Below are 15,982 nucleotides of genomic sequence, written 5' to 3' on the forward strand. Positions count from 1 at the left end.
ATCAATTCTCAGACACAATAGTTTAATATACCATATGGTAACGTTCTATTTCTTGAGGGGAAAAAAAAAAATTACAATACATGCTGCCTCCAAAGATGAACATCATTATATTTCAGAGCAAATAACAGTCCTTCATCTTTTGAATGGGATAGGTGCTGTTGTTTGTCACCCGCACCTGAGAAAACAATTGTTTGTAAATGGAGGTGGTAGTTTTGTCTTATGACTACCTTTTTATTTAAATCTTAACATCTCAATTCTATTTTTTATAAATAGGATAAGAAATTTTGGATGTTCAGTGGCAATCCTGAAAACCTTGTACTTCATTCAGTGTGCCTTAGAATTAACCACTACAGACCACCCGGAAAGGAGAGACAACATGTCTATATCTTCCTTGTCCTTCCTGTCCTTCAGATACCTGATAGCGGCCACTGGGATGGAAATTTCTGTTTAAAAGGATCATGCTCACATAACTTGAACCTGCCAATTATCAGGATAATGCTAAACTTCAGGAGCAATTAAGTAAAGTAGGAATAAGAAGTCAACTTTGTATTTGCATTGTAAAGGGACATTTAAGTGAACGTTGTCAGAGGGATTGCTTTGTCTACCTTGGGGTTGATCATTTAGATGACCATACAGTAAGGCTGAAGATATTCCGAAAACTGCATTGTAGCAACAAGGTTCCACATTTCCTGAATCTTAGCCCCTTGAGGTGAGAAACAGTGAGACAAGCTGAAAACCCCATTTTGAAATAGTCACTTAAATTTTCTGAAGGAAGGAATTTTGTCAATACATGTAATCAGGTAGAAATTGTATGGGTATTAGAGTAAATACAAATGCTTCACTGAAAGTAATAAGTCATGCCGTATAATTGTATTAAGGTGGTTTAGTTATCAGTTCCTCTTCCAGGGAATTCTTGCCCCAGTACAAAGTTATTGAATGAAGCAGAAATTGTTTCCTGAAAATCATGAAAGAATAGCCTGAGGCTGACTGGTTGGTGGACCCTGGGAACTACCGGCCAGTCAGCTTCACCTCTGTGCCTGGTACGATCACGAACAGACCCTCTGGGAAGACATATCAAAACATACGGAAGGCAGGGAGGTGATTAGAGACAGCCAACATAGCTTCACCAAGGACAAATCCTGCCTGACTAATCTAGTGGCCTTCTATGATGGACTGATTGCATCAGTGGACAAGGACCTACAGATGTTATCTACCTGTAAAGTCTTTGATATGATCCCCCAGAAGAGTCTTGCTACTAAATTGGAGATATACAGTTTTGATGGATGGACTGTTAGATGGATAAGGAATTGGCTGGATAGCTGTGTCCAAAGAGTTACAGTCAATGGCTCAATGTCCAAGTGGAAACCAGTAATGAGTGGTGTCCCTCAAGGGTCAGTATTGGGACCAGTACTATTTAATGTCTTCATTAACGACATAGACAGTGGCAATGAGTGCATGCTCAGCAAGTTTGCAGATGACACCAAGCTGAGTGGTGCAGTTGATACGCTTGAGGGAAGGAATGCCATCCAGAGAGACCTTGACAGGCTTGAAGAGTGGGCCCGTGTGAATCTAATGAAGTTCAACAAGGCCAACTGCAAGATCCTGCACCTGGGTTCGGGCAATCCTCAGTATCACTACAGACTGGGGGATGAAGGGATGGAGAGCGGCCCTGCCGAGAAGGACTTGGAGATACTGGTAGATGAAAAATTGGACATGAGTCAATGACTTTAAACTGAAAGAGAGCAGGTTTAGATTGGACAGAAGGAAGAAATATTTTACAGTGAAGGTGGTGAGACACTGGAACAGGTTGCCCAGAGAGGTTGTGGATGCCCCATCATTGGAAGTATTCAAGGTCAGGTTGGATGGGGCTTTGAGCATCCTGATCTAGTGAAAGATGTCCCTGCCCAAGGCAGTGGGGTTGAACTAGATGATCTTTAAATGTCCCTTCTGACCCAAACCATTCTATGATTCTATGACTGATGGTGTAGGCAGAGCAGCAGTTTTGCTTGTGTTTTCCTCTGATATTTACCGGTCTGGGTCAGCTGTTAAAGAATAGAAACTTGAAATGGCCTGCAGAGTTCTCCTTCACTCAGAGCACATAAGCATCTTATCTTACCTGATATAGACTAGAATATATACCACTGGAGACCTTACAATGCAAATACATGCATGGCTTTCATGACACTGATGCTGTGCACATAAAAAATATATATATACATATATCTATGTTGATCATTACAGATATATAGATATAGAGATCTCTAGATCTCTATCTCTAAAATGATATCAGTATCGATACAGATATAGATATAGATACATGTATGCACATATACATGTGTATGTGTTTTCACCACAAGCAATGAAATTTCAGGACTTTTTTATTGCCTACTAAACTCACAGGCTGACTAGCATAAAATGTAATTAGTGCTAATCAACTTGAGGTGAAGGAAGCAGAAAATTAATGTGACTCATTTGTTTTCCATTCTACAGCAATGTACCCCTATTTATGTTCCTTCAAAGCATGTTTTTTCAGATTTCAGCTTTCAGTCTATACAAATTAATGATTCTGATGTTATTTGCACAGAAAGGTTATAGAAAACGACAACATTCATTTTGGTCCCGTTTGTATTGTAGCTGCCCACAGTACTGCGTTTAAAAAGAGCTCAAATCAAGTAATCCGGAATCTTATGCTGGTTTACACAAATCTTTATGCTGCTTCAGCTTTGTGAATCCACTTTTGAAGCTTTGGAGAGGAAGCCAGCCTTCCTTCCTTCCTTCCTTCTTTCCTTCCCTCCTTCCTTCTCCAGAGAACTAGTGAATCTTACTACCACGTTGGCAGGGTTTCTTCTAGAGGCTTTAGGTATGTCCTTTAACGATTACATTCATTTACTCAATGTGTATTTCTGCCCTGGCTTTGCATTGTTTGGGACCCCTATGTGTAGGTCTCAGGAAAGTTCCCAGTGACATGCATGGGACATAGTTACTGTTTCAAGCTACCTGTACTTTCAGAAAAATATTACTTCAATAGTTATCCTGAGTTCATGCAATTTTCTGCCAGTTAAAAAGTAGTGAAATTCTTTTTGAATAGAAGTTGAGATCCTCTTTATGTCATGAGACCAGGAACTTTAATCCTATGCTGGTTAATCCTTAAAACCCATTCTAGTTCTGTTCAACACTCAAGCTGTGAATAGATGCTACTCCTAGTGTTACACACACAGGTCTGTTCACAAAATACACAAGAACTATCTGGTCTCATCTGCAATTGTTAGGAAATTTTCAGATGTATGTTTTCTTTGAAATCATCATTTATATATTACTGAGTACATCTCTTGAATAATCAAAGGTAAGTATGGTCCTGTGTCTGTGTATAGCAGTGCAGTTCACTATTTAATCAAACAAATATATATATATTCTACCTGTAGGCTTTTAGTTTTGGGAAGTATTATGAAATAGAATCTGAACATGTTGGGGAGAGAAAAAAACATAGAGGACCTTTGTATATTTGAGAAATTTATTCTTTGTGGATCTATATTGTAGGGGGCTGTTAGACAAATTTGCTCTAAAATATAAATGTGAATTGCGTGAGTGTAAAGTCAAATGGCAAATAAATAATTAAAGTGAGTACCATTGGCAGGAGTGCCAAATCTTTCCTTCTAGCAGTGCTGATAGTTATGTTTCTGGATGTGCAACACTAGATACGTTCCTAAACCATTATCTATTAGATTCAACCCTTTCAGATCTATGTCAGACAGCATGAATTAGCATCTTTTATTTTACATTTTGTTTCTTTTTTTTGCCAAAAAACCTGATCTATGGTGCAGGCTAACTACTTCCTAATTTACTCCCCTTTTGACTTCCCTAGTGCTATTTTCCCCTTTCCTGAATGAAAGCTTCAGGGAAAGGTTCTCAAGCAGTAGTTTTTTTGGCCACTTGTAGCTGAGAACAGCTGTACCAACTTTTTGGAGAGTTTCTTCTCTTTAATTGCCTTAAAAAGTAGTTGGAAGTACATTAAATACAGGACATACTTTTCTGTTTTGAAAGTCCTATTGTTTGCTGCAGGGATGGTTTGCCATCATGAGTAGTGAGGATTTTTCAGTAGGACTATGACTGGAAAAGCAGGCAGCACCAGAAGCCTGGATTTTACTAAAATGTGACAAATGCTATTAAAACATTACAAAACCCTTACTTGAAGTGATATGTGAGTCCTCAGCCTTGATGCTGCTGCTGCTGCTGCTGCTACTACTACTACTGCTATTACTATTACTAAGCAAAGAACAATATCTATCTTCAGTATAATAGATAAAGAAGTTCTATCTCCATGAATGAAAATGAAGAGACTAATTCATTTTCTTTAGAACACAAGGGGTTTTACTTAGTATCTTACCCCTAGAAAAGATACAAATGCAATCCAAAAATGTGTCTTGATTAGGAAAGAAGGCATGTATCACAAAAATTTAAAACTATTAGGAGTAAGATCTGGCTCAATTGCTGGTAATCCATGGGATGCAAATAACAGCAAGGAATGAAGAGTCGACATTAATTTTTAAATATATTTCCTTTTTTCAATAAATCTGAATTCTCATTAGAGGTGAAATTTCCTTTTACGTTTGGGAAGCAAATATAAGGATTATTGCAAATCTTGCAGGAAATGAGAAAATATTTTCTGTAACATAATATTTTTATTTTTACTCTGAGGAAAATATATATTTTTATCAGATAGAATCATTATAAAAACACAGATTCAGCACTCATTTTTACTCTGGGTAAGGGAAATGCACAAAAGCAATTTCACTGGCATCAGTGGGACTAGTCTTATTGCAAAATGTTAGTCATTCTGAATAGGGGTTCCAGAATGTGGCACAAGAACAAACAGCTCTCCTGACAAATAATTTAAATAACTGCAAGAATTTCCTTTTGAAATAACTATGTTTTCCTGACTATTTTTTTCTGTTACTACACAGGCAGAATTATTTCCGTGACATTTCCCAAAACCAGCACCTATGCCTTAAAAATCAGAAGAAAGGACTTGTTTACAATAGTTTCCCACTACAAAACTTGTTATTTGAATCCATTATTATGAAGTATTATGATAAAGAATAATGCAAATCACGTGAAAGTATTATGATAAACAACAAAGTAAGCAGGCAAACAAATTCAGCCAGAAAGTAGCACTGCAAACTTAAGCAAACCCATTTTAATCTATTCCTTTTTTAAATATTTTATCATTCTTCTTACAATTTGCCTGAATTATGCTTGGGTTTATGTCTGCATACATAGATACATATGAATGTATGTATATGTATATATATGAAGAATTCTGTTCATGAACTGGGGCTATTTTGATTTGTTAAATTCATGTGTGAGTAGTTTATTGATACTTTCTAATCATATATAACCTATAACTGCTGGATTTTAAAATGTTAATTTTCATTTGTACTATGCCTACTTTTTTCTTTCAAAACAGAAATAATGGGATTAACTTCACCCTTATCCCCAACTCATATCTTTTCCACTTTACCTCTTCATCATCTCCTCAGGAGCAAATATTGAATGATGGAATACAGAGGAAATAAAGAACAATTATTTTGGTAAGATCTTCAGCTGAGGATGTTAGATCATTATATTTTTTAAATTTCCTTTACTGAACACTCTTATACAACCTGATGTTTTATTGAATATTTTTTAATAGGTGCCAAAATATAAATGTCAAATTCTGCACCAAGGATTATCAATGTAATTGATCATCATTTTCTGAAAGTAATGGCTAAATCTAATAATGTCTGTATATATTGCTAGATAGGCTTGTATACATTATTAACTGCCTTCAGTTGAACTATTAAAAATATGTAAATTGAGATAATGTCCTTATGAGAGTTGTTGTGTAGTTTGTCTAAAGTGATGGAAAGGCCTGCTGTTTCCACCCCCAAACATAAAAGCATTATCTACAATTTTCTCTATTTCCCAGAATCTTTTCTTGGGTATCATTTATAAAGAGCATGTTTTGAATTTGGACAAGTAATTTAGGAGCTCTTTCTCAAGATACTTATATACAATAGGAAAATGCTTTCAGTATTTTTTGAAAATTGGAGTCTCTAAGCAATGACATGCATGGCCCAACACTGTAATATTCTTCTAGGCAGAATTTGCATGAAGCTGGTGGTTATTTCCCTTGACTAGGGTTTGTGAGGATGAAGCAACCTGAACACCATTTAGTGCCTAGAAAATTTGTACTTACAAAAACCTCTCTGACATTTGCATTTTCATATCAGGAGATTCTAATATGAAAGTTATGTTTGTATGAGACAGGGAAAACTGAATCTAATGTGATGTTGTCTGGATGTTGTTATTACTCTTACTACTAAAAGGTGTGAAATTTAAATATAGAAATTTGCATTTAACTGGCAAAGAAATACACTGGCCGTCACTTGAGGCATTCCATTTTGCAGTTACAGAAATATATTTCCAGAGAAACATTTGTTGCTGTTTATGGTGTTATTTAAGTATTCAAGGCACATTTATTTTTATGAATATTGGTGGATTCATACGGAGAAATTGGAGGACTGGGAAAGCAGAGGCCCCATTCTACTCCTGGCTCTGACATTGAGCTACTCATTAACTGAGACCAAGTCAATTCAACTCTCTGTGCAATAATCTCTGTGTATGCGATAAAGACAATGCCACCCATCTCCTTTTCTAATCTTTCTGAGACTGCGGAATGAAGATTATAAATAACGTACTTCACTTCCTATCTTTTCTATAATGACGTTATATACTATGCATTTAAAAATCATTTCTTTCTAAAACATAATCTTTTTAGAGCTTTCTTTTAAGCTGCAGTATATATCCAGAATTTTCCCTTTTTCCCTGAAGTTACTAACAGCATTTTCCTTGAAGTAACCAAAGCCCAGTTTCCCTAGGATTTCGCACTGCAAACACATAGTATGATCTGATCAAGATATGTCTCTCCTGTTCAGTCATGCTCGCCAAGTAGGCCTCAATGCCGCTGGGTTTTTTTTACCGTGATCAGTCACTGAAAGTCAGGACGGTAACTTGCCTTTTGCCATTCAGCAATTTCCTATTTGTTTAACATGCAAAAGGAGAAAGTTATTAAAATGACGCTTGACTGCTTTTACAAAGATTCTTCTTGTTTATAGCAGAGAATCATTTCCCTTTGCTTTATTCCTTCCCCTCCCACCCCCTTTCAGCGAAATTTTGGATTTATTCCTACAAATGACTTTTCATAAACTCTCTCACTCACATGCAGAATGCAGTTAGCTTTCACTCAGACATCCCTATTCATGTTCAAATATTTGTGCTTCTGCAGATAGCATTTGCATGCAACACCTGCTGCAAGCCTTAGAAATTCAGAAGGCATTCTGATATGAGTGGGAGAGGCATTTTTGCCTAGGCTTTTCCTCCAGTTGCCTTCTGCAGTTAAATAGCACTGACTGCATGAAAGAAACATATAAAATTATATATCTATATTGGCTTATATCCAGGTCTATATAGCCCAGTTTTCTTATAAGCACAAGATTTGTGCAGGAGTTGGGACAATTTTTAAACAATGGTCATTACTGAGTTTTGATTTTCAGTGAGGTCTTGCTGTATCTCCAGAACAGTTTGCAAAATTGGAGAAGAAGGGGGAGGAGGAAGAAAAGGAGAACAGCTCTGTGTTTCTGTTTATCTCTGAAAAGAGGTGCAAGATTCTGTGTGTGTGCGTTACTCTATAATAAATGAAAATTCTGAAGTAATAAGTGTTCCTTCATGTGTCCTGTTATCATCAGGCTTTGGACAGCCAAAAGGAGACATCAGTCTACCTTGTTTTATCTCCTGAACAAACTCGTCCTCATAGGAAATTGTCAGTCCTGTTACTTTCTAGCTTTATTTCTCCACACTTCTGCGAGTAGATTCCCTGCAACCCGTGTTGTGCAGCTTCAGAAACCGTGTCCTGATGCCAGGGCATAAGCGAATGTCAGAATTAAGTTGTACATGTTCTTTCTGCAGCACTGTGTGTGATAACTTTTAAACAAGTGGGTTTAGGTTATTACATTTTGTTTGGCAGATAAGTTGGGGAATTAAATCATCCTCATTGGCTGATCCAGGGATGAGAGGGTGTCTCTGCCAATGCCATGCAACTGCCTCTGAGATCAGCATCCTTGTGGAGCAGCAGCCAGGTGAGGGGAAAGCGCAGATCCCTGCGAATGGGCGGCTGTCCGGAGGGGAGGGTTTGGAATGGTCACTTTTTCGGAATGGTCACTTCTGGAGACAAGTGTGAAAATGCTGAAAGCCTGAAGCACTTTTACCATGGAGTTGTACAAAGCATACGGCAGAGCTGTTTCTCTCCACATTTTCTCTCCAAACTGCTTTTTGTGTTTAGGTGAGATGTACCGGTTACTTATGCAACATAATTTTTCACAATAATGGCTGCAAGACAGCCTCTGAAATGAAATACTCTACTTTGTTCACACAAATAAACATATGAAAAACTTTGATTGTTGAAATCACCCCAACAAGTTTAAAAAGACAACTATTTTAGGTACAAGTTTAGTATGTAGTACTGATACAGTTACATTTCCTCATTTAAAATTAATCTTGTTTATCTAACTTAAAAAAAAAAAAAACCAAGAATTATTTCTTCCATAGGCATTTGATTGTATAACCTGACCTTGTAAAAGTTTTATATTTTTGCTAATAGAAAATCACATTAGCTGTAAACGTATTTAATTCTATCTTGAATTTATATTACTAGATAGTGAAGAACAAATGACAGGACAATGTATTTTACCTGTCAAATTGACATACAGATAACAGTAGACCTTTCTTAAAACTAACATGGTTCTTCTATAGAGTTTTTAATAATCGTAAAAAAAAATAACACAAGACTTCTAAATATTTAATTAGTCCATTCTCACTTTTTGGAATAGAAGTTAACATTTCAGATGTAGAAAATTACTTGGAAACAATGATTTTTAAAGGTCTGTCAGTAACAATTCCTATCATTACCACCAATATTATTTATTAAACAAAGCTTTTTATCCAATTAGCGAAACTATTGCAAGTATTACACTTGCCTTTTTATCCACATTTGTCCTTACCATGAGAAACTAGTGTAGTACTCAGCAATGAAGCATAATCCTGTTGTGATTTAAGTAAAATATGAGTTTTGTCACTGACTTTAATCAGAGCAAGATTGATACATTGGTTGTAAATTTGTCTACTGAAAATGGAAATTATCCTAAGAAAATAACATTATATTTTCTGACCTACTACTTAAATCTGTGAGAAGGCAAATAGGTACTGTATGCACATTGCCATACAACTGCAAGGGATATAGATTTCTTTATAGTTTATATGCATCATTCTTTCTTTGAAGCTCATACAGTGAAATTGAATGGCTGTAACTGCACGTTTCTTGCACGTGAAAAGAAAAAGCAAAATGTCATTCATCGGGCAATTGGTTTCTGCTGGTTACTTCAAAATCAAGTGGTCAGTTCGACCTTTTATGCTTTCTGCTTTGCTTTCCGTGCTAATCTCTGATTATACATATTAGGCTGATAAGGTTGTTTCGTAGTACTTCTGGAAAAGAGCCTTACACTTTAAGTCTGTTGACTTTGACTTACTGTCATGAATATCCAAAGGGATATTTCCCTCAGCTCTCAATCTTTCTGAACCCTGAGCTGCCACTTCCCCCGGTAACACATATAAAAAAAATACTAATTTTGCTACTCTCACTAAAGAAAAACAAAACAAAGCATCGGTACTTCATTCTTATTAGTAGTAAAGACCTCCTCCTTTTTCATCCTTCTTAACTGGGTTTGTTTTGATTACATGTTCTTGATAAAAACAAATGTGAAAGAAAGAAAAGGAAGATAGCTTCTATCCGGACAGGTGAAAAGGCATCCTGCACAAAAGTTAGGCTATATTGTTACTGTTATATTGCAGTAAAAACTGAACACTGTCTAATAGTATTGCCAAATAGCATACACATTGCTAGCTTTCTAATATGCACAAGCATTTGTCATATATACAGCAACAGAAGTTTAGTTTTCAGCAATTTAGTACAATTATTTTCTTTCTGAACTGTATAAAAGAAATCTCCCCAAAGTGCTCTGCTGACCCTGCCCCCCCCCTTCCCTAAAAACTATCTGTAAGGCATCTTTAACATTTTAGACACTTTTTAAGAAAGCATCTGCTCCTTTGCTGTCAGCAATTTCAATGCTAAAGAAAGTTAATCTACTCACCGTGTCTGCCAGCATGAGCCTAGCTCCGTCTGTCCAGTGTTGTTTCTATACCTGCTTCCTCCCTTCTGCCTGTTTCTGTATCTCCAGCGCTGTATGTGCTTGCATCTAACTAGGGCTCCCTCTCTCCCAGCATCACTTTTAAGTCAGGCAGGCAGGGAGCTGAAGCCAAAGAGACTCTCTATCTGATTGGTTTCCATTCAGTGCCCCTGATTAATAAGAAACATCCCTCACTGAGAGAGATGTTGCTGTTGATAGAGCCGCAGTGCTCAACATGCGAAGATTTGGGGCTGGGGGGGACAGGACGCCGGCGTTGCCAGCCATACAGTGATTTGCAAGTGAATGCAGTGGGAGGGTTCAGAGAGGAGGGCTTTGTTAAAAACCCTCTTATTAACTGAGGTTTAAATACAGACACTCATGCTACCAGCTCAGTTTGATCTGTTTTCAGTTTCAATAATAAGGGTAAAGGCATGCCCATAACCTGTGAATTAAGTGGAGAAAAAATTTAATTATCTACACTAGCAATACAGTGCTATTTATGTGCACATACTCATTGAAGAATGCAAAATTATCCTGTAACACTACAGTGACAAATGATTTTAAGTTGAAAGAAGGCAAGGTGTGGGAGATTTCCCCCTGTACTCAATAGGTTTACAAACACTAGTGTCACAGCTATTGATAATGATGGGCTTGTCACTGTACCTGAAAGTGTACATAATACAAAGTTGCAAAGGATGTTTCAGGAATTGTGGCTAATAATACTCGGGTCATTCACAGAAATATATAGTTTTGCCAGCAACAGTAATGAATTTCCCCTTTCCTGGTGCAGCCTGTGTGGGTACAAGTAATCACTGCTCCTTGCTATGTCACCAGATGTGCAATATTACATAATATTGTGGTTTGCTTGAACTGGCATCTTCAACTGAAGCATAAGATGTTCCCTGTTAGAATGGGAGAAATGGAGTATCATAAGTTCTGGTTTTGGATCTGCTATTTCTGCATTTTTGTGGGTTTCTGGGTACTAATGACTATTTCAGCCACTGACATAAGATAAACATTTGCAATGGGACTTCTAGGAACTGGTGCTTTGCAATCACTTTCTGTACCAACAAACCCTGAAGACACCTTTCATCAGATAGATGTCTGTTGTGGGCACAAATAGAATAACATGAAATGCTGCGAAGTGTAGTTCTCTGGGGTTGTAGCACAACTAATTTAGTACCATTTCCTCTTAGAAATGAGGCTAGTTTCTAATTATGAAATATCATTAGGGCTATGGGTTCAGTAATTGGGGTGAAAGGAGGAATCTGTTTATTCTGGCAGAGAAACTTTACTATAACAAAAGGAATGTTTACAACAAATAGCCAATTGGGAAACCTAAGTAAATTATTCTTTTTTCTTTATGCTTTTATTATTGCTTTAATACTGCCATTGATGAGCTCAGCAGGCTCATATTCACAGTACGCTGTTTTTAATGAGAACCATTTCACCATTAGATCCCATTTGAAATGATTAAGGGATTGATACAATTTGTATAGACATCAGTCAGGGCCTTTCCATTGATTTCAGTGGCAGTTAAATTGGGCCCTGAATGAACTAAGTCTTCTCTGAGAATGCTACACATCCATTAAAACAATATTTGCATATGTGTAACGGAGTGCAGAATTTGGTCTAATATTTTGAAAATCAAAAAGCAAAATCCAGACCCAGAACAAAATCAATTACTGTACCTCAGCTAAAATGTATAAAGCAAAGTTTTAATCAATGTTTTCATCCCACAGTCGGTCCACTGTAGCAGTGGATCTACTGGAAAAAAATATTTAGTATAATTTTTGTCTCAGTAATTACATGGGAGAGTAAAAAGAGACGCTACAGACAAGTGTATATCTCTGATGCCCTATGGTCTCAATGCAGCCTTAAATCTTGGGGATCCAAAAAGATATTTTCTTAATGGGAAGATGTCTGGATGATAAAAAGACATGAGTAATGGCTCTACTTTTTTCACTGTATTGGCTTATTTTCCAATATTTTTTTCTTTTGGCTGCTCTTTGGGAACATTGTGGATACCCTAATCATTATTAGGAGACCATCCAGGTACAGAGGAATCCCTGAAACTGGAGAGATATACAAAGCATCTTTGCACAATACTTCCTATTGAGCTTTAGAAAGCATTCTTCAGAGGCAGCTGGAAGACTGGCCTCTGCTTTAAAGGCAGGCATAGATCTGTTCAATACCAAGCAGAGGACACTCAGATAAATGGGAATGGCTCCGTTTCTGTTGATGTCATCTACAAGTTTGTAGTAAAACAAGGAACATTATTTATATTAGACAGCATAATGCCTGCTCTCTCACATATATTTTTCATGGTGTTGTAAATACAGGACAGTAACTACTACAGGGGAAAAAAATTGAAATTACGTGCTATACATTCACAAACAAGAGGCATTTCTAATGCAAACAGTGTTGCATGATGGGGGTAAAAAGTTTTGTAATATACACTGTAAATGGAAAAGTAGGCCAAAAAAGAAAAAGTGTAGGTGTGACAGCAAATAGGGAGAAATGGGTGGAAATCTGAGACTGTGCTCTAACACTCAGAATTCTACTCCGCACAGGAGAGGAAAGCAAAATGCTCCTTCTGAAAAAGAGTGGGCAGTGGAAAAAGATATGGAAAAGCAGAAAGTGCACCAAAAGGGTAAGGCAGGATTGTTTTTATTGCAAGATGGGCTGTACTTCAGTTTTATGTTCTATGAAGTCGTTTTTGGGTCTCTTCTGTTTTGATCCCTATTCATCTTCCTTTTTTTACCTTCCTAAAGATTTGTCTGCTAACGTCCATGGGAAGCAGTGATTACATACCAATCTTTGTTGAAATTCTGAGCATTTCCTTATTTCATAGAGGCTAAGATCACTCAGCAAGTGCACGGAGTTGGGCTGGTTGCCATGTTAAATCATTCGGAGTTCAACCCCCAGTTCCCATAATTTTTTCTTTTCCTGACATGTTTACACTTAACTTGTTTAGGCAAAATTACATGCAAATAAACGTTCAGAAGACGAAAGGAATAACCTATTTTTATCCCTAGTTTTTTTTCAGCTGTATCCAGTCAGCAGATGATATCTAGAAATCTGCCAGTGGGACTTTGATACCTCATGCAATCCCTTCCCATGCTTCTGATAAGCCAAGGCAGGCCTGAATTCTCACAAATCTGTGTTCCTACAGATGTCCAAGGGTCTGTAAGGAAAAATTGGTCTGGGGTTTGGTAGTAACAACTTCCCTTCAACAGGTCACTTATATGAGTTTTTTCCATTGTCAGAAATGTTAAATATGTATTTAATCTTTCTCAAATAAGAGACTCTATGTGATGCCAAAACAGAACAGAGCTGAACAGAATGGAACAATCAAGAAGCACATAAATAAGAAAAGCTCCCCAAGATTCACAAGAACAAAGCTAACAGTTGTGCAACTTCAGCTCTGTTCATTTTCACCGGAGCTTTTAGGATTCTGAAACATAAAGAAATTCGATGAAATAATTACCACTAGTTGAAAAACTAGTTCTGAACACATCTGTATTTTCACTTAGTCAATCATTTCAAAAGAATGTTATTAGCTTCTTTTCCAGCTTTTCTCCAAGCTTTCTTCTCTCTTTCTGTGAAAGACTTTAAATGATGAATTTGTTAAATATGATGAAGTGTATGACTTTGAAAGATTGTCAGAACATTACTAAATCCGACCTGGCAAGCACTAGATTTTGGCTGCCCCCCTTTAATATACATAGAACAGAGCATAAGAGAGAGAATAAGAAATCTTCTGCTCCTTTCCTACTTTTGAACCTTTTCCTTTGGTACAATTATGCAAAGAACGCCACTCTGTCTTGTCTGAAGGAGAATTACATTTCTGTATGTGGCTCCAAGTTCCCAAAAAAGACATGAGAGGAGGGAAGACTTGTGTGGGGGAGGGGAGAATAACATGTAACAAGACCAGAACATGGTAAGAACAATTAAATATTGCTGAACTTTGAGCTGTTTAAAACAAAGCAAAGTTAAAACACATATATAAGGCAACCCTGTTCCACATAGACCGTTGGATTAGACTAACATGTCTCCAGACTTATTTATATTTCTGTTTTGACAAATACAGTAGTAAAAGCTTTAGTTAAGAATATATGCAATTATCAGTTTCATAGCTTAATCTGTATAGTCAGTTTACAGCATTTTTAAGTAAATTAAATCTCTAAATTTGAATTTTTCCCAACTTGGTAAAAAAACAGTGATTTTTTTTAGGTAGTTGGCACAAAATTCTTGGAGTTATTTGCATACACACACACGCATACATATGCATATTTACATACATGCACATCTTCTCTATTTATTTTTATGAGAAAGTTTGTTTATAGGTTAAGATTCAAAAGTAATATTAAATTAACTTGATTTCATGGGTTAAATAGGTAGAAAAACATTTTTAGAAATCCTTAACAGTTTCAAATTTGTTCATTTGTTTTGAATTTTTTTTTTTTTGTCATCCATAAATCAGTGATATTGATCACTTTTATTGTACTTTCTTTCCTCAATCTGCAGATACGCTGTTTTGAAATACTAAAATAAGATAAATCTGGGTTAGGTTTTGCTGAACTGAAGTATTAAAACATCAGGCCAGATTTTACAGCAGCAAGGCTTTAATGTTTTCTTATAATTTAATCAGTTCAAAGCTGGTAAAGATTTTGAAAGTACATAGTAACCAATGTAACCATGTATAAAAATTATAATGTTCTAATTTTCACTCAGTTTACCAAAATGATCATAGAAGCATGATTTATTACACACACAAAAAATAAGGTGCAGTATACTTAAGTAGAACAACAAATATTGGATGGAAGATACTAGTACATGAAGAGAAAGTGAAGATAAAGTCATGTACATGAAAGAATGAGTGCCAGGCTGAGTTTCAAGATCTAACTCTTTTATAAACTGATTTATTTAGCACTTTATTTTTCAGTATTGTATGAACAATTTTTACATGGATAATTAGACCTGGTCACAATCTTTAACACAGACTTTTTCTTGGAAATGTTGGTTTACTGAAACTATTGACAGATATGGGTTGTTTCTTGTTTATTTCCTTTATCAGTTCTTTGGGGACAAAATTGTGAGCATGTGATTCCTACATGAAATTAAACCTTTCAAAATGATTTAAATACATTGTTTTGATTGACCTAATCCAAATAGATTTTCTGGAGGGTTTTTTTTTGCATCTCAATCTGCAAAATATTTTGAAACTCTTTTACTTGGGGATAGGACTTCTTATTTCTCAGAAATTTGAAAAATCACATTAAATTAAATATTTCTTGACCTCCCTACAGTAATTATCCAATTAATTGCAAAAGTACACTTTTATAAGATGTACTTGCGAAAAAATTAACTTCAGCTGCAGGGGTGAAATAATCAAGTTAAACATTCTTTTAGTACAGGAAATAAGTTAAGGCAGTAATTTGATTTGGGTATCCTGAATCCACCTTCTACTCAAAACATCTAAGCATCATCCTTACCTCCATACATTAAGAAAATAAAGCTTCTTAAATATTAATAAAAATATGCAAGACTCCTGACCAGCCCAACTGAGCATACCTTCCAGCACAGGTTAGACCTCCGGATACGCTACTTACAGAATGAAGACCAGATTTACTATGGTATTTAAGTACCTTCGAGAGAAAATAAGTATCTAAAAAAAGTATGTAATTCCTTTTAGAATCTAT

At 36.2% G+C, this 15,982-nt stretch overlaps 1 protein-coding gene across 1 annotated transcript in view; it reads right to left on the reverse strand.

Moving 5' to 3' along the window:
• Positions 1-10,494, reverse strand: part of CDH9 (cadherin 9) — a 103,924-nt gene extending 93,430 nt beyond the window's left edge. Inside the window, exon 1 of the mRNA XM_075142502.1 lies at positions 10,242-10,494. The gene's annotated coding sequence lies outside the window, so the exon portion shown is untranslated. The remainder of the gene's footprint in view (positions 1-10,241) is intronic.
• Positions 10,495-15,982: the final 5,488 nt, after the last annotated feature.

The sequence above is a fragment of the Calonectris borealis genome, chromosome 2, assembly GCF_964195595.1.
Source record: "Calonectris borealis chromosome 2, bCalBor7.hap1.2, whole genome shotgun sequence".
Lineage (NCBI taxonomy): Eukaryota > Metazoa > Chordata > Aves > Procellariiformes > Procellariidae > Calonectris > Calonectris borealis.